Consider the following 19,077-nt stretch of genomic DNA (forward strand, 5'->3'; position numbering starts at 1 on the left):
ATGCTAGAAACCATGCAGAAATCACAGTACAAGGCAGCTACTGTGGTTTCCTGTTTGTAATGATGTATTTCTTAGCAGCACCGCCAACATGATAAAGAAGATAGCATTTAATTTACTGCTGCTTTCAAACTGTAAAGAAACTCTGGATTAATTTTGCTTCCACCTTGTAAACAAAGATAGTTTCCAGAGTCTAAAAACAGTTTTTGCTACAGTTTATTTCTCAAAACATACATATATTTTTTTTAAGTTATGCACATTAAATATCCAGAGTGATCTTAACACTCTTGTTTCTGAGTCAGAAATGAACATAAGCCACAAAGATCACTTGAATGAACAGTTCCACAGCAAGGAAGAAATAGCATTATACTATTCATATACAGAGCACAAAAACCTCAAGAATCAGAGCTTACTAAGATTTTAATCCCATTGAATTTAAGAATTTAAGGTACAAATTTCAAGAAGCTTGTAGGTGCTTCATCCTTGCTTAGGAACTTCACGCAGGGCAAGAATTGCGTTGACACTTCAGCATAGTCCTGCAAGATGTTGCTAAGAGGAGACAGATCTTGCTTGATTGCTCCCCCATAGGTTCTCCTCTTGCTACACCATGGGCCTGGCACTTCCAATTTGTGGCAGCTCCATGTACATAAGGGAGGCTTTGCTGTAAGACTTTCACTCCTGGGTGAGGTGTGAGACCAATGGTGTCTGACTTGAAGATTGCCTACAGCATCAAGCCCCTGTGACAACAGCCCATCCAAAACACACCCCATGGAAAAGATGGGGGCTGTTCAGTTTTGAGGGTAGGGAAGATTCTTGTGGTATCTTTGCGTTAACACAGTACTAAGATGTGTGAAAACAAATCTAAGAACAAACTGAGGAAACCGAGGAGATGAAGAGGCAGGGAAGATGCATGAAATTGACTCCTGATTTAGGAATAGAGTTCTCAGACACCAGATTAGAAATGAAGTCTCACAGTAGCAGCAGGGAGCAGAAGATATGGAATATATGAGATGTAATTATTCTTTGTGCTTCTAAAAAGGGATAGAGACTGCAAAGCTGTAGGACAGGAAATCCTGTAATGGCTGGTGCCATAGTTGGGGCATGGTGTGCTGTGGTCCGGGATGGGATAAAACAGTGTTCTACCCTGGTAAATTAGATGATGCATAGGCAGGGCCTAAACAGCAGGGGCTTGACCCACCCAACTGGGTCATGTTGGTACTGTTACCATCATACCAGTACAGCAAATGTGGGAACAGTGGGAAGTGTTAGAGGAGCTCCTGGTAATAAGAGGCTGTTGTTGCCACAGTCAGTCCCAAAACATGCTGGTGGACAAGCAATGTGGTGAGCAGGGCCATGCAGTGGAGGACAAGGACACTGAAGCAGAATAGGTGGCTGCTTCGTTCTTGTTTCTCCTATGTCTTGCAGCGGGATATCTGGATACAGATAGAACCAGACCACCAAACACACCTGCCCTTTCACTGCAGATGGTTGCCAGCACTCCAAAGGACGGATAAGTCAGCAGGATCCTGAATGCTCCCTAATATGCTCCTCCCCCTATCATGACAAAGAAGCAGAGTAGGTTATTTGTTTTTCTCCATGATGATCATCTAGTCTTGGCAGGATCTGGACCAATGAACACTCCTGTCCTCATCCTCCCAGGCAGCTCTCAGCACAGATAAGGCAGGCATGAACAGAGCGCTCCCCATACTCCTGCTGTGTGTATTCACAGGCTGTGCACAATGAGAGCTGACCCTATTCTCACTGGTGCTGTGCCCACCTCACTCCAAGTACAGTACTGGTCGGATCCCTCTCACAGGTGTCTAGCCCACACCTGGATATTGGGACTATCAAGGAGCTCTGGGATGGACTGCATGGACTTGGAGCTTGGAGAGGCCCACGTAGGCAGACCAGGGTCTGTCCGTGGTGGTGGAAGGGGTCTGCTGCAGATCTTGATTCTTCTGTCCTCAGCAGTAACAACCCAGACAGGGGCACAGGCACACTACAGGCTCCACTAGACAGACAGTGTCCAGACTTGTACAAGACGCATGAAAATATTGCATTGCATGGAACTGCATGAAATTGCAATGTCACAAAATGTGACTTTTTTTTTTTTTTTTTGAACAATTTTAAAAATACAGGAAGTGCTACAAATTAAATGAATCGTTCAGAAAATGATTGGTTTGGCCTCAACACTCTTTTTATAATAGCTTTGTGTCCCAAGCAATACGACCTGCAATGAGGAATAATAGCCAGACAATACATTAGTGTTATTAATGAAAAGTGATATTTTTTCTTGAGTGTTCATAGCAAAACTTGTAGGCATTTAAATATGTCATCAAACATTACCTGCCACCCCTGCTGTCTGAAACGTAAAGAGTGCTAATTTCTTAACAAATTTGCTTTGAGAAATACTGTGCTGCAGTCAGCAAAAGATTCTTAAAGCTTTTTGGTCAGGTGGAATCTCTGAGTGCTCCTATGAGTGTCCAAGGGCTCTTACATTACAGAAAACTGCAAAAGCAACTTCTACCTCAAGCAGAAGGGAAGTTTCTTGAGTGGCAGACCCCAAGTTAGAGGAGACAACTTTTTTCTTCATACTTCTGGGTAAAAAGTAAGACACTGCAATTTTTTAATGCTGCTCATGGTATTGTGCAACATCATCTTCATGTGCAGCCAACTCCACTGTTCTTAAATGGTGTGTTTGAGGCACTGTCATTAGAAATGTACATAAATCCTGTTAAAATCAGTGATTTAGACTCTTCTGAGTTCAGTGGAACTATGAGAAAAAAATAATATTATACGTCATATGTCATGGTTTTGTAATTTTGTAATTTTGCTATCAGTATCAGTATTCCACATCATAACATCATGTCAAGTATGGATACTTCTGTTGAATGTGCAGTCCACAGAAGAAGACTACATATCCCAGAGAACAACAGGAGTAACAATAAGTCACGGGACCAGGACTCTATATAATCTCGTTCCCAGGCTGGAGTGCCCTCCTTCTTCTCTCAAACTTCTCGGAGAGTGGGAAGCGTTCCAGCCGTGTCGCCTAGAGTTCACAGTAGGCCTCTCGGTTTTTGGAGACTCTCTCTCTCTGTTTCGTTCGATTTGTTAGCCTTAATTATATTATATTGTGTTATCTTGTATTTCGATATCATATTTAGTAAAATAAGTTTTTCCTCCTTAGATTGTCGCTGTTTTATCCCACTCCCCTTTTCCCCCTCCTTTCCGGGCCCTGGGGGGGGGGGCCCGCGGGGTGGCTTCCCCTGTCACGGGCATAGGTAAATCTAAGTAACCCGTGACAATACATTGTCATAATAAAATGGCATCTATGTAAGTTTCAGAACTTTCAGTACTGGTGTATTTGGTTCAGTGGAGACCATCTTCCCCAGCTGAGTTGAAGCTGTCTATGTTCATATAATATTTTAAATGGATGTTGTGAGGTCTCCATCCTTGGATATTTTCAAAACTAGTTTCATTAACTCCATGCAGCTATGATCTGGGTCAGCCGCAGTCCTCTCTGAGAGTGAGGTTGGAACAAGAAGCCTCTGTACTTCCTCCCAAAGATTTAAGTGGCTCTCTGAGACTTCCACTTCATATTGATTCACAGGAAAAACAGCAGTGACTGAAGACTTCACTTTCAAAATTTCTCAGTGAAGTAATTTCAGAACCATTAAAAAAAAAACAAAAAAACTTAAAAATACCAGTTATGAAGATGGCAACTGAATTGTATCCTCTTCTTCTTTGTACTCCTTTCTTCCCCTAGGGTAAATATATCGATAGGTAACACACCATCTATCATCTGTGATTAGACAACAGCAGGTGGAGTACCTGAAGCTGCCTGAAGGCTGGTGTTTGGACCACATTTATCAGACATTCTGCGGTCACCCAGCTGGGACTGGTACATGTGAAATAAGACCTAAAGAGATCTGTGCTCTTCTGGGGGAAACAGTGCCTCACTGGGAGTCAGCTTGAAGTCTGTATTTAGGAGACTGCATATCAGTGTTAATCACAGAATTTACTGCAAGACTGAGAAAGCACAGTTTTGAACAAGCTTTTCTTTCACTGTCTCAGCTGTGACAAATGTAATGCCAGCAATAATTTGCTATTGCTGATTAAAACATAAATCTATAATATCTCAGTTAAAGCCATTTTCAGGGTTGAAGGACACCACCTTCATGTATTTATCTTAAAACACAGTTTGGAAAGGATTTTTTAATATCCCCGAAGAGAACTGCTACATTTTAACCATGATTTTCTTTAACCCTGTAATTTGAGCATTCAAGACTGATCATCCAAATAAATAATTGTGTAGTGTAACGTATCTGGAAAGAGGAGAAAGACATTGTGTTATTTTGGCAGAATTAGAATTTGCTGGTGTGCATCTCACAGAATTTGAGAGAGGAATCAAATGGTCACGAGAGAAAAACAGAAGGTAAATATGCCTTTTGTTTTTTCATAAGTTGTGCTGACATTATGTTTCAGCAGATCTCAGTGCTGAAAAACCTGGAGTTGCAACGATTGAAGACATGAGGAAAATATTTATCAAGAAAGCCTCGATTCTCTATGAATTAGATAAATAGCTGTTATTAAGCTGAAACTCTAGAGGGAAAAGGGATTTGAGATTTGCCCAAGGCACTGAGGAACTGTAGCAATTTTGCTAAGACATGGTGACTGATGAAATTTTTCATTATTAATTCCATGTTTAAACACCTGTACTGTTTATACTTGTTTTGTGTGTTTTGTTTTTTTCCAAAATATGAATCATTTAGAGACCCACAAAGACATGAAGATTTAATTTGATTACTGTTTATTATATCCATCAGGAGCACAAACATGGATACAGATGCACATATGCATTACCTAGATGTCAGCTGTGCTAATTTATCCTTGCTTATTTCCCAAGCTGACATTCTGGTTCATATAAATAAAGGAAGATATTCTCACTGACTTCAAGTCTTTGCTTCAAACAGGTCTTCAGAGAACAATTTATTGGAAAAAAATAATGCAAGCTTCCCAGTTTCATTGCCTGTACTCTGGAATGAGAACCCATATATTGCAAAGCCCCATGGATGACTCCCAAAGAGATGTGAACAAGAAAGTATACAAAGAGAAGAGAAGTCCTCAGATGGGAACATCAGAAAGAAAAGATGACACTTCAAACAGCAACACCAGCTCTTGAACCTGCACACCAACACCAGAACAGTGTTTGCTTTTTAAATCTTCTCTTCAGAACTCCAGCAGTGAAAAGCAGCTGCTAATTTTCAGAGACTTCAGTGCCCAAATAGCAACATCACTCCTGTTTTTTTGGGAACTGAGATCAATTTCCCCCAGCTAGCAGCATGAAGACCTTTCGCCTGAGAGTTTACACTGATGCCAAAGTCAGAGGATTGGAAGGCAGCAGTTTTTACAGGGTTAGGCTTCTTCTGCGCAGTGTTTACAGCTCCCAATAAATACTTGTCATTTTATGCCCCAAAGTCACTTGCAGCTTAAAAACAGATTAAGCAAAGTGGTCCCTTCATTCTCATAGGGATAGTTCTCTGAAGTGAAGTCTCAGACTCAAAGGAGTCTGGCAGGAGGCAATACATAAATCAAAGCTGGTAATGAATTACAGTGCATTTACTGTTGGATCCAAAGTCTTTGCAGGGTACAGCCAAAGGATATGCTGTTCTCTTGGTTCCAAATACTGATGCTTCTTTGTAGGAAGTAAGTTTGCACAAAGGAAGAATGATGCTGGATTGACTGATATGATGGGATTTCTCAAAGCAGCTCAGATGCATTTTCTTGCTTAAGAATAATTTAGAGTCCATTTCTCTCTTTTTTTCTTCTTCAGGGTCCCACACTGTCTAAAGAAATGACAGTTCTTACATAGACAGCTTGAAACCTATCCCATAACTCCTTACTACCACCGTCTAACCTTCATATCTACATTCTAAGCCTGTTCTGCTGTGAAACTAAACTATCATTCATCCAGACAAGAAGAAGATAACAGAAAAAGTCTCTCACTGTACAGACCAATGCAGAAGGAATGCTGTTCACACAGAAAAAAATGAAACACCCAAGAACACACAGAAATAGTTTACTTTAGGAACATCCCAGTCTTGGAGCATAACCCTGTGGGTCTGATACAAAGCAGAGAACATGACTACTGTCATACTCTCTGGAAATTCAGTTTCATCTTTCCTCCACCTGCTTTCCACCTGTGGCAGTATACCAAGCCATCTGAAGATGTATACTGCCTCACAGCAGATAACAAACACCAAGATCTTTCTAAATAATTGCAGTTGCTGAAGTCAGGGTAGGGGTAAATACCTTTAGGCTCTCCCTGTCATCAGTGGAAAGAAATTCTCTTGAAAGAGAATTGCAAAGTATGTTACTGTATTTGTGTTGCCATACAGTGTAAAATACACTAGGTGCAGTGATTATATGATGGAAAATAAAAGAATAAATGAATTTACATATAAAACTTGGCTTCTGTAATTTTATGAAGAGCCCCCAACTTAATACCTTTAATATTCTCTTGAAGACATTGCACTGTTTATACCAAGAGATCAAATGCCCAGTAGTAGCCTTTGAATTCCAAAGTATTGAAAAGGCACACAAACCCATGTAGATATATTTTTGAAAATGGGCCTACCAGCTGGAAAAAAAGATGTAAATGGAGAGACTGAGAACTACTAATTATTGGAACCACTTAAACAGTTGGAAGTACTGGGCCGCTTATTTAACCATTTTGCATTGCACTAATCTCTGCTGGCGGTAGAGTCAATAAGGGCTCTACAGGGAGTCTGAACGCAGTGTGATTTTCCTAGTCAGATAAATCTTCCCCATCCCCACTATCCTTATTATGCTCCTGACAATGCATCTAACAATTGGAATAAATGTGTAATCGACATCTACGCTGCAGAATGTATTTGCTCTGAAAATGTTTTGCAGGAAACAGACACAAAAGAAGGCTCAAGTTTTGTATGAGTTGCATGTGGTTCTTATTGCTCTGGGGGAGGGGAGTGTTGTCCAGAAAACAGGAACATGCACCAGTCAGGAAACTGACTTCCAAAAACTGTTTGACTTCCAAAAACTGTTTGACTTCCATATGCATCCCTGATTCAAATTCAAAAGCTGTGCTTTCCTGAAGAAAAAAGAAATCCAGTCTCTAACAGCTGTGGGATTATCTCAGGTGTCTGTTGCCTGTGTTCATCCTGATTGAAAACGTGGATAACAAAACCTGATCATAGGCATCATTTTGGATGAGAGGTGGAAATGAAATGGCAGAAGCAAGAGTTAAGACAGACTGGATGAAAAACTGCAATTTCCTCATAATCTTTCTATGTAGGCTGCCAAATCTTGCCCCAAAGGCACTCCCAAAGATGATTGTAAGAATATAAACCGAGAAACACCCTCCTGAATCACTCAGCCCAGTCTCTTGGTATTACATTCAGTCATCTTACAAATTTCTTCTTATGTCTATGACAAACTCTGCCTTAATAGCAGTCGTGTTTCTCTTCCCCATTGGAAGAGCTTTAGAAAGCTTTAGTCATTAAATGTTTAGAAGAACTTTTTGCAAATTCTGGAGTATTTTTGTTTATAGCTCAATTATACCTTCCTTTTTCCAGAAAATATTTATATTTCAAATTACTTTTACACATCTTGGAGAAGTATCAAATCATGAATTTAAAATGGGCCATCACCAGTCCTGTTTGTTTGCAAATCTACCTTCAAACTATTACTTAAACCAAAGTTTAAACAAAAATTTAAAAAAAAAAAAATTGCCTTTTCTACAAATTGCACACACCAATCAAGAACCATCTTCTGGATCTGTTATTTTCAGTTGTTATCCAACTCTTTTCCAAATAAGCCAACTGCCCCTTTTTCTTACTTCATCCAAGGCTTTAGTTATGATAACCTATGCTCAGGAAGGAGGGACATATGAAAAAACTTCAGTGACTCTGAGGCTTATCATGAGTGGAAAAGATATTTACTGTTCTCCTTATCTACCCCTCCAAAGCTCTCAGCATGGCTGAAACAGGATACAATGAGAGGAGTTGATAGTCTTCCCTTAAGGTAAGCTAGCTCCTAATGGATATCCAAAGTCATCAGAGCTTGTTAATTTCTTGAAGTAAACACTGAATTAGTGATGAAAAAGCATATTAGACTGATAATACATCATAGATACTGGAATATGACTTAGCACCGTCCATCCTTCATCATGTACAATCAACACTGTGCTTGAATAAAAAGAACTCATAAATGATGACATCTGTACAAAAAAGCCCATAATGCAGGTGGGGAACAGGTGAAGCTTTGAATCGACCAAGCTGATAACTGCTCTTTGAGTTCTGATTACACCTAAATTCATACACCATTGCACCCACAGTGTTATCCATCTTCTTTTCATTAGCAGATTTTGTTCCATCAAGATGATCAGTGAGTTTATTTTTATTATTTATTCCCATTTTACCTCCTTGATGTTCAGTAGCAAAATGCTGTTGTGAGCTTTGAGCATGTAGAAAATTCTAGCTAGTATAATACTGTTGAGAGGTGCTGTGCTTAGCCACACACTGTAGCACAGCTCCATCAGTTTGTCTATGTGGCTTACATTCTGTTCAATGTCAAACCACATTAAAGGTCTCTCCTTATTTCAAAGGCATTTCCTGGCCTGAGCTGACAAAATGTGCTCAAAACAAGCAATCAGTCAAACAATAATCGATGTATAAGCTTTGTGATAAAAGTCAGGATAAAACATTTGTGATAATTATGTTCTTATACTACAGGACTCTTAAATCAGACATGCCTGAACCTGAACTGTTTTGAAATCTTTCCTGAGACTTTACATTCTTTAGATGATCTTTTAACATATGTAAATAAACAGGAACCTGCCCACTAAAAATGTGAACAAAAAGGAAGTGTTCATAATTACTCAATAAGAAACACAAAGTATTTATTTCCATAAGAGATACCACAGAAATATCAAAGGTTAATAGTGCAACTTGGATGAAGAGTGATGTGTTATTCTACAGGACAAATCACAGCTCCTTCCTGCTGTCTGGCTCTCCTCCGGATTTAGTCTAATAAGTCCATATTGTGTTAGAAGCCGCAGAGCTGAATGCAGTACTGCAGGTGGAGTCTCACAAGAGTGGAGTAGAGGGAGAGAATCATCTCCATGGTCCTCCTCGGTAGACTTCTTTTGATGCAAACCAGAATACTCTTGGCTTTCAGGCTTATAAATTAATATTGCCATCTCACGTTGAATTTTTCACCCACCAGTACTCCCAAGTCCTTCTCTACAAGACTGCTCTCAGTCTGCTCATCATTCAGCCTCTCCAGAAAATCCATGTCCAAGTGGTCAGCTGACTCTGGGAAGCACAACGGCACCTCCGACAATTCAAAATCCCTTCAGATGATGTCTGGTTTGTTTTTTTTTCATTTTGCTTCTCCTCAGACTTGGGGACTTAACTCTGTAAAGAAGAGTAGAGAACAAGAGTAAGGGATCAGGTTTGCTCTGCACATTCTCCCTTTCTAGCATTCTGGCTCCCACACAAATTCCAAGGTTTATGTAAGAGGATCCTGTCAAAAGTACACATCTGCATCTGGGGCCAAAATATTTTGATGCACAAGCTGTAATGCTGCACTGCAAGCTATCTCATTTGGTAAAATCAGAGTACAATTAATTGCTACATTAAAATAGAATTTGCATAGGGCTACTTATGACATTCCCATTAAAATCACATTAGTTCATCATGATTAGCACACTCTCACTGAGCACTGAACAAATTAATCTGTGGATCCTTTGCTAGACCTGTGCCCAGAAACACAACTTGTAGGAAAAGATATGGGACATGCATTATTTCCATTGTAAGATGATTATTCAGTATCTGTTTCAAACCAAGGCAGACTGAAAGTGGACCATGTCAAGGCTCTGTGTAAACAAGAATGCAAGAAATCAGTAATTTGTAAGAACGGCCAAAAGATTCAAAACCACACTTCTCTGCATAAAAAAAACCTTTCACCAGGAATAGTTGGGTGATTTTTTTTTTTTTTTTTAAACCAGTGATACTAATTATGTTGAATTTGCTGATAATCTTACTATTTAGTCCACTGACGGCAATCAGTGCTAAACACACAGATCCTTCAGTTCTTCAGCTGATGCTTGGAAGTGATTTGTCCAAGGGGTAGGATGCCTGTCCAAGGGCAGACCCTTCCCACTATACCTTCTCTACAAGACTGCTCTCAGTCTGCTCATCATTCAGCCTGTATTTGTGTTTTAGATTGTCCCAGCCTATGTGCAGGACTTGGCTTTGTTGAACTGAATGACATTAACACAGGCCTTGAGCCTGCTAAGGTCCTTCCTTCCAGCACGTAGCTCACACCACTTAGCTGGTCCCAACCTCAAACTTGCTGTAACTGCACTCATCCATGTCACTAATAGAGATGTCTGGTCAAAATAGATCCCTGAGGCACATCCCTTATCACTGGTCTCCACTTTTGAGTGTGACTACCCAGTCAGTTCTTTATCCATCAAGCAGTCTATCTATCAAATCCATGTCTCTCCAATTTACACACAAGGATGTTGTGCAAGACAGCATCAGAAGCTTTGCACAAATCCAGGTAGGTTATGCAAGGTATCTCTAGCCACCAGCCAGACCAAAAGCCCATTCCTTTCACCAAAAATATTTCTTAAATGCTTTTCCTTTGTCCAAACATTTTTTGAAGAAAAACAGCATTGTCTCAGTATTCTTCATTTTTTTACCCACTTGTTAAAAAAAGTAGTCAAGGAAAAATGGTGTTTCCCAGCTGAACTGCACTTTTTTCTCTCCCAAGCAAAATCTCTAGATTTTTAACTAATCTCTTTAGATTAGTTAAAAGAAAAAAACAAACAAACAAAAACTGACTCTCAACCTAAAATTAGAAGTAGTGTAGATCTGTACAGATCAACACTACAGAATATCAATATTGTTAAATACAGTGTAGTTTGCTCACCTCTATATTTTTTTAGTTAACTCCGTATTTCCTCACACACATATCAGGCAGCTGATCTTTGAACTTATAAGTACTTGGGATCCCGAAGATTAATCTCCTGAATACGGAGCAGAAAATGTTTTAATTAATGTGTTGATATGTTCATGGAATGAAGTAATATGAGACAAGTATTCATAGATGCTACAGAAGTCCGTTGTAAAGAAGCCAAAGTTGAAGAAGAATGAAAAGCAAGTTGAAACTTCTCCCTGATTATACTTTTAAGACTCCTGGGGAAACAGTGTTCAACTGGACACTGCTCATGGCAGGTAATTCTGAATGGCTCTTTGTATTGAATGAATTTCACTTTTAGTCTTCTTCACTAGGGAAACAGGCATGACATCGACTTATAAATATACAGTCAAATACATAGTGAAGAGAACAGCTGCCATAATCCATAATCTAAAATCTACTTGGAGAAAAAACAATCAGTGCTATCGTGTAATAACAGCATCATTATGTTCATAGAAGCTATGAACGCAAAGTTGGATCTGTATTGCCAAAATAAATAATTTACAATTTCTTGAGGGAAAAAAAAGCAATATTATATTTAAGTTATGAACCCGAGCAAGTGACAATCATTACCCCTTGTTTCTCAGAAGCCTTCATACCTTTGAACCTGGATTTTCCTATATTCATCTCAAACAAGAGGAAAATCTAGGGAGAATTCGATCTACATCTATTCAAAGTGATTATAAGTTAAACAAAACCTTTGTGGCCTGTTGTTGCTATATCCCGTTGTTCTTAAACGTGAACATTTTCCTTCCACATAAAACTTTTTTTTTAAAGACTACATTTACTCTGCACATTGCTTCTGTTGTTTCATGGCTAAGTTTAAAAGTGAAAGACCAGTTAAATTCCTCCTTCTGAATCAGAAGCAAACTCAGAAGTCCACTGGCCAGATATTACCTCTTCTCTACATTTCCACTGAAGCTAAGTATATATTTTTTTTTATACATGAAATATAAAAATATAATGGAATATATGACTCAGAAGGGTGTTTGGTTTACTTGATCTGTTGTTTTTGTGCATTGTAAATCATGTTGGTTTTGTAATTCATGTTCTTGTGCATTTGCTGAACCTAAGTGGCATTCCTAATTCTCTTCTTTTGAATCACTGTGTGGTTGATGAGAGATCTTTAAAAGCAGCTTCAAAACTTCAGTTCAAACTCTGAAAGCTGTTTTGGTTATTCACTATAATGGAAAGCAAATCTGCAAATATTGACAACCTCATTCACTTCCCATTTAAAAACAGCATTCCTACTAATGTTTCTGATTGCACTTTATGCATTTTTCCTCATGTACTCATACAGAATGAAATTATTTCTCCCTCAAATCAAACCAAGCATGAGTTACTGCATGGACAGAGTCAATCAATATTCAGACCTTATTTAATCTTACTTATCAGTACATCCCTGATCGATGTGGATGGACCATATCTTCTGTGTAGAAACAGTAAGAACAATTGTCCAGAACAGATTTTAAGGTCAGTTTAGGGGTATTTTTGGTTGAGAGCAATTCACTGTCCAGTCTTTCTGTATCAGCAGCCACATACTGTAGAGAAAAAAGGCCTCCCCTTCTTGGAGTGGCACACTTTGCTGGGTTAGTAAATGATGCAAAGCAAAAGCTGGCGGTGCAAGTTCAGGCAGACAGTCCTGCAAGCTGTGATTACTGTGCACAGATTTACTTATGCATCCATCAGGCTTATCTCACCTTTCTTCCCACCCTTATTATATACTGACAAGTAGATTTTCTAGTAGGAAAGTCCTGGGCAGCTCAAGTGAAGGCAAATTACGAGGGGGAAACTGACTGGTCTGCAGGGAGGCAGGGAAGTGTAGCATCCTCTTTGGTTTCTTACCTACAGGAGCAGCTTGAGCTCTGATGCTTCCTATAGTGCCTGCATGCTCATTTATGAGGCATAACAGTGGCAATTACTACAACACTGACTAGTATTCAGTGAAATTACTACTTATTTCAAAGGTGCAGTTCTGACATTTAAATGCCAAATTTCTACTGAAATTCACTGAGAAAACAAATGTCCAAATGCTGCTTATGTGAATGAAAATATCCTCGCAAAAAGGTATCATCACCCTAACATACTGTGGTTGTATAACTATTCTGTTGGTTTTGGTTTCAAAGCAGGGTACAGTCGCTGCAGCAGGCTCATCCCATTATTCCCGGCCCCTATGGGATGTGTCATCAGACAAACTGCACTTAGAGCTCTCCCACCAACAGCTGCAAATAGGAAAGTGATATTTTGTGAATAACCAGAGTGAAGGAAATCCATTTGGTGTTAATATATTGGTATTCCTGTTAGAAATATGCTGCAGCTCCTAAAAAAATCCCCCATGCCCTCATGATTACAAAATATGTCATGGTATCAGTCTATTCTCCACAGCACAGAGTACTGTCTGACAGCTAATGTGCTTTGCTGCACTGTTATCAGCTGCCTTGCTGCAATGCAGTATGTTACACAGAGTTACTCTGGTGTGCACAGCTCTGCCCTGCTCAGCTTCTGCATTTGCAGAGAAAATGTTGATTACCTTGAAATGGTAATAATATGATTTTCCACTGTAAGCCACAGCAGAGATCATACAGTTACCAAAAGCTGTGACTGTCAGCCAAATTGCATACTGAGCACAATTATTTGAGCTATTAATTGAAGTATAACATTTCCTTATGAGATAGCAATGATGAAAATTTGCACTGATAGATAACTTGAGGGCAGGATTGAAAACAGTGATTTTAAATGCATATGCAAGTCACACTTCAGAGGAGAACTTGCTGATAAGCTTGACAGTTTATCATTGCCGTAATAAGGAGGAATGAAGGCAGTGTTCATGTAAAACAGCAGCTTCCTGTGGACTGAAGCTCAGCCCTGCTTTTTCTAACCAGCTCCTGTAGGAGTCTACCTGCAGATGGTCTGAGTACTTCTTATGTAAAATCAGCATGGATAATGAGGTGTTATTAGACTCTCAGCAGGAGTCTCTGTCCTTGGTTTTCAGGGGAAAAGCTCCACTTGCTGAACTGAGGAAGCATTAGAGTACATTGGCTCAGACCTTCAGAGGTGCCCTGATCACTAACAGGTATTGATTTCAAATAGCACTATGCATCTGGGCACACAGACACTATATCACTGTCACTATATAGTCTCTCTGTTTGTAAGGGTCACATACCAAAATCTAATACTGCATCTCATTGTGCCGTACATGGTAGTGCCAGTAGCACGAGCTAAGGTTTTGTGACTACATAAGCATCAGCCCCACCAGCTGCCAGTGCAGAGTAGTCAATGCCTCAGTGATGATGAACAAAACCTGAAAGCGGCATAATTTGCATTAGCTCAGCTTGCTCTGCTCTTCACACCTTAGTGAGTTCAATGTGAGATCAGCATCTGCATCTCATCCAGGTGTGGGGGCTGGGTACAGGCAGCCAAGCCAGGGGACAGAGGTAGCGCATGTGGGTCTGGGGGATATGAAGTGGGGTCCTCTAAGCCTGAAACACTGTCATTATCATGGAAACACCCCGAGCAAACAAAGCTGAAGAATTAACAAATTATCATATTATTGCTAAGCTGCAAATGAATGCATAAAAACATGCAAATGTGAACACAGAACCATGCAAGCAGTTAGCAGTTAGCAGTGTTCAGCTCAGTTAGTTACTCTTATTTCTGCTGTTGGATGAGGATTGTGAAATTAACCTTGTGTGACTTTTTCTACTCCATTTTAACCTTTTAAAATCTCAAAAATCTGGCAGACACAAATAGACATCATGGGGAAAGAAGCTGCTGAAATTCAGCTCATATCCCCTCATAAAAACAAAAACATTGTCTTGAGACAGATGGATTCTACTGCATTTTGTGCTCAACTCTTATCCTGTAACACAGATCTGTGTGTATGCAATTACTCAAGGCCATTACTTCAGATACTGTAAGCTATATCTTGAGGTCAAGTAGCAGATGCCAACAGAGACGATGTCCTGCCAGAGCAGAGGAAAAGTCAATGACCCATGAGCATGGGATGCAGATGCTGTGACAAGGACTGCCAGCAGGACTGCTCACTACAGCAATGTTCCCTCTTAAAGACGTTGCATTAAATGTGCAGGTTGGTAAAATATACCTAACTTGTAAACTTCAGAGTCCATTTTAAAGCACGTCATGACTGTATGAGGATATTGGTCACTTAGGTATTCTCATGTCTATGCACATAAATGTCAGAGCACTGCAGTATTATAAAACTATATGATAAGGCCACAAAGTGCAAAAAATACATTTATCCCATGCACGCTTTTCCTTTGTTAATCCGAGTGGCATCTTCCTGAAGCTGGAAAGGCAGAGATGGTTTTGTTTGTTTTTTTTTTCTGTGCTGCACAGAAACTGGAGTGCCTCCACTGGAGGCCAATAAGCTGAATACATTACTCACTTGCCCCTTGCTGCATTTGTCTTCAGGGAGATCTATCAATCAGATCTTTCAGCTTGCTTTGGTTCGTGGCTTAGATTGAAGAAGTAAAGTCTCAAGACATGGATCTGGATTTCCCCAGGCTCTGTAATTAAATAAGGCAAACCACAACAGAGTAATAAAAAAAGATGTCTGAGGGTATTGTTTCAGGTTTGGAAAATACTACCTGGGAGAGATACCAAGAAACAATGGTGGATATGGAATGTCAAAGAGGTGCCTATGGGCCAGGATCTTGTGGGTGACCAAAATTAATATTGCTGACCGTATTCTTTCTATGGGATAGCTGAGGAATGCAAAAATAGTAAAGTACTCACAAATCTCCATCTTGAATGTCATGAGTGCAGCTGCCATTCAGGCAGCGGGAATCTGAAATACAGAATGACCCTCTTCTCTCGAGGAAAAAGAAACTGAAAATTGGACATTGTGTATGTCTAATGATTTCAGTGCAAAGAACGGTTGGTTCCCAATTGTTTGGTGAAGAGGAAGTGGTCACATCCGTACAGCAAGGGTAAAAAAAGAAAAAAGATCTTTGTTAAGTGTCACAGCTGCATAGAGGGCTTGACCCTCTAGCATTAGAGCTTTGTTTCCCGTAATTACTGTCATTCTCCAGACAATTATTTGCATTGACTCATGTAACAAAAGCAGAAGCAGATAAGGAAATTGCCATGACTTGGGGTTTTTAGTTTGTATACAAAAGGCTAGACTTAAATAGCAATACCGCTCTCATGTTTCAGTGCCAGCCCAGCTCCTGCAGAGACAGCTCCTCTAATGCCACTGATTTTGCCGAGAAGGTCTCAGTGCTCCTCTCCTGACAGTCTCCTTAATTACATGTAAGCCCCAACTCAGAGTACTCTGAATATCTCATTTCTGCTCAGTAAAAATAGTTTGACAAAGGGATACAAAAATGGTGAAGGGTCCAGAGAGCAAAGGGTGTGAGCAGCAGCGGACCCCGGATGTGCTGAGCCCAGAGCAGAGCAGGCTGAGGGGAGGCCTGATGGCGGCTGCAGCTCCTCACGGGGACAGACACGGCTGGCCCCACAGGTTCACACACCCTAATCACATCTTATCCATATCAGAGAGAAATAAAACTTGTCTTAACCCCGCAAAGAACTATGTGTAAATTGGTTGTATGAAAAGCAAGAGGCTCCCAAAGTCTGAGGAGCTTAATTTACCTTGCTGAACAACTGGGCTAGTTTTAGAAAGTGTCATACATTATTTACAATGTCAAGATTAATACTAAAAAGTTACTGATTCGAGACATATCTAAGTCACAGATGAGAAATCACAATTTGATAAGCAATATCACTTTAAAAAGCAGTTAGTCTTAGATCCTGTATAGCAAATCAAACACCGATAGCTCAAGTATAAAAAATTGTGTTAATTTCCTACACTTTTTTTCCCCCTTTTTCCTCCCTTTGGAAGCACTCTCATTTTATAATTTCCCATCAGTTTATATAATTAAGCAAATTTTCTTTGTTGTAATACTTAGGTGGAGATCTGTTAGAAACTCTAAAAGGGCCCTACTTTTTTAAGTGCAATCTTTCCTCCTGAATTGTTTCTTGAGCATTAATCTTTTTTTCTTTTTTCACCTTACCAGCTTAAAAGATCAGACTTGTACCTTCTGTTATATTCAGAGTTTTGCTATGGGCAAATAAGGGAAAGCAACTTGCATGTGAAGACAAGAATTTCATTGTTAGGAGTGTTAATGCTATAAGAGCATGATAGGCCCCGTTTATTAGTTTAGTAACAAAATTGTATGCAAACAATTGAAAGTAATACAGATGAACTTCAATAATGGTTATACTTTTTTCAGACCTCACCTTGTCTGCCCTTTTCCCTTGTCTTGTCTCACCTCAGTTTTCTTAATTAAATTAGGAATAAATCTAATCATAATGTCATAAAACTATTGGATGTACTAGCATTGATCTAAATTATTAACATGTTGCTCAACGTTCTGAATAAAGCACCTGAGCAAAGCAATGTTCCGGTGCTAGGAACTTTCATTGCACTGTACAATCTGTTATTGGCAACCATACTTCTCTTAAGCAAGATATTGGGCTTGGGCCAGCGTGGATGGAAGTCATTACTGCTTTTTACTTAAATTTTAATATTACTTTTTAAATGATTTTTAAATTGAAAGCTGCAGTTGATTTTAAATCAAAACCAACATCTATTCCTTGTTTAGGATTATCATAATAGCCATACAGCATGGTACCCTCATTATCTCCAGTTCAAGTAGAAGCTCTTACCCAGACTTTTATTTGCATTCCTATATGTATATATGTATATATAGGTATATATTTCCCTTCGTGTTAGAGCATTTAAACAGATTTACAAAGGAATAAAATAAGTAGCTCAGAAAGCCATCATACATGGCCACCAGGCTCTACTGTCTTGCCTAAACTGGAAAGTGTATAGGGTAGAGATTGTTGTATATAACATCTATTCAGTCAAAATCTGATTGCTGGCCACTAACCTAACATGGCTGTAATGTACAAGCATCATATGATATTGACTCATACCATGAATTCTGAAAATGGTAGAAATTTATCCTATAAATTTTAAGGTCATTCAAAACAATTGTTGGGACTTACCACCTTGTCCTTTTAGTTTTAAAGTCATATGTCCTCATCACAAGTTCAATGAAGCAGGACTCAGTGGAAGGCATAAAACTTCCTGTAAGTGATATGAAATACCATTTAGTTCTCCAGCGTGTCATCTCTAAGTGCCCTCATACTTAGCCTAGAAATGACGAACGTGTGTATTTCACAGACACACATGCAAAAAAAGGTTGGAATAAATAAAAATAGGAACTGTATGACCTTTACATTACCATTTTTTATACACTGGTAAATGGTTGTTACTTCAGGACTGAAATTCATCTATCTTGTAACTCAGGCAGGAATATGATCAAGGAGAAAACAACATGAAGAAGGCAAACACCTACCATTTTTCTTACTATTTTACACCAAGGTAAAGATTTGTCACTACAGGTGTGGACAGCAACATCTTTAGATAAGGCTTGGTACAAACACAAAACAGAGCAGAGCAGCCACCTCTACTGACTTCCTATCTGAGATTTTATTCTAACAGAATAAATAGGTAGAGACCTAAGAAGGCTCTGGGACCAGCCAGGGACTGGTCACAAGCATGCTCCCTGAAGTGGCTTTGGCTTTGTCTCACATCCATTAGTCCTCCCCACTAGTCCACTGTGGCTGCTTTTTTTCTGGCAGAGAGGGCTGTTATGCAGAGGTGCACTACACCATGTTCTCATGGCCAAAGCTTTTAGAAATGAGTAGCAGCCCCTCACCACCTGGCATAGTTGAAGAGCTTATTTCATGACTCTGCAGCCTAAATGTATAAATGCACTGCTAATAGTCAAGTTAGGCTCATACATGTGCCTGACTTTTCATGCTACCATGTCCATTTTCTGTCTCTCACATCCAGTATACATCACCTCTATTATCCTTCATAAAAAATATGCCTATACATGGAGCAGGAAAGCAATGGGACCAGGAGAAGCCCGTGCCCAGTACTGTGGGACAGCTGCCCTAGGCAGCAGCTTGTTCATGCTCATCCCTGCCCAGCCACATGGTCAGGCTTCAGCTTCCCAG

At 39.6% G+C, this 19,077-nt stretch overlaps 1 long non-coding RNA gene across 1 annotated transcript; it reads right to left on the minus strand.

Annotated features, from left to right (window-relative positions):
• Positions 1-8,910: 8,910 nt before the first annotated feature.
• On the minus strand, positions 8,911-15,548 carry LOC107308378 (uncharacterized). Its single transcript, XR_001552779.3, has 3 exons — positions 15,428-15,548; positions 10,975-11,071; positions 8,911-9,452 (listed from the first exon to the last, which is right to left on the minus strand). It is a non-coding gene; the product is annotated as an uncharacterized LOC107308378 (long non-coding RNA).
• Between the last annotated feature and the right edge of the window lie 3,529 nt (positions 15,549-19,077).

The sequence above is a fragment of the Coturnix japonica genome, chromosome 1, assembly GCF_054131305.1.
Source record: "Coturnix japonica strain WE chromosome 1, WE-NBRP24, whole genome shotgun sequence".
Classification (NCBI taxonomy): Eukaryota; Metazoa; Chordata; class Aves; order Galliformes; family Phasianidae; genus Coturnix; species Coturnix japonica.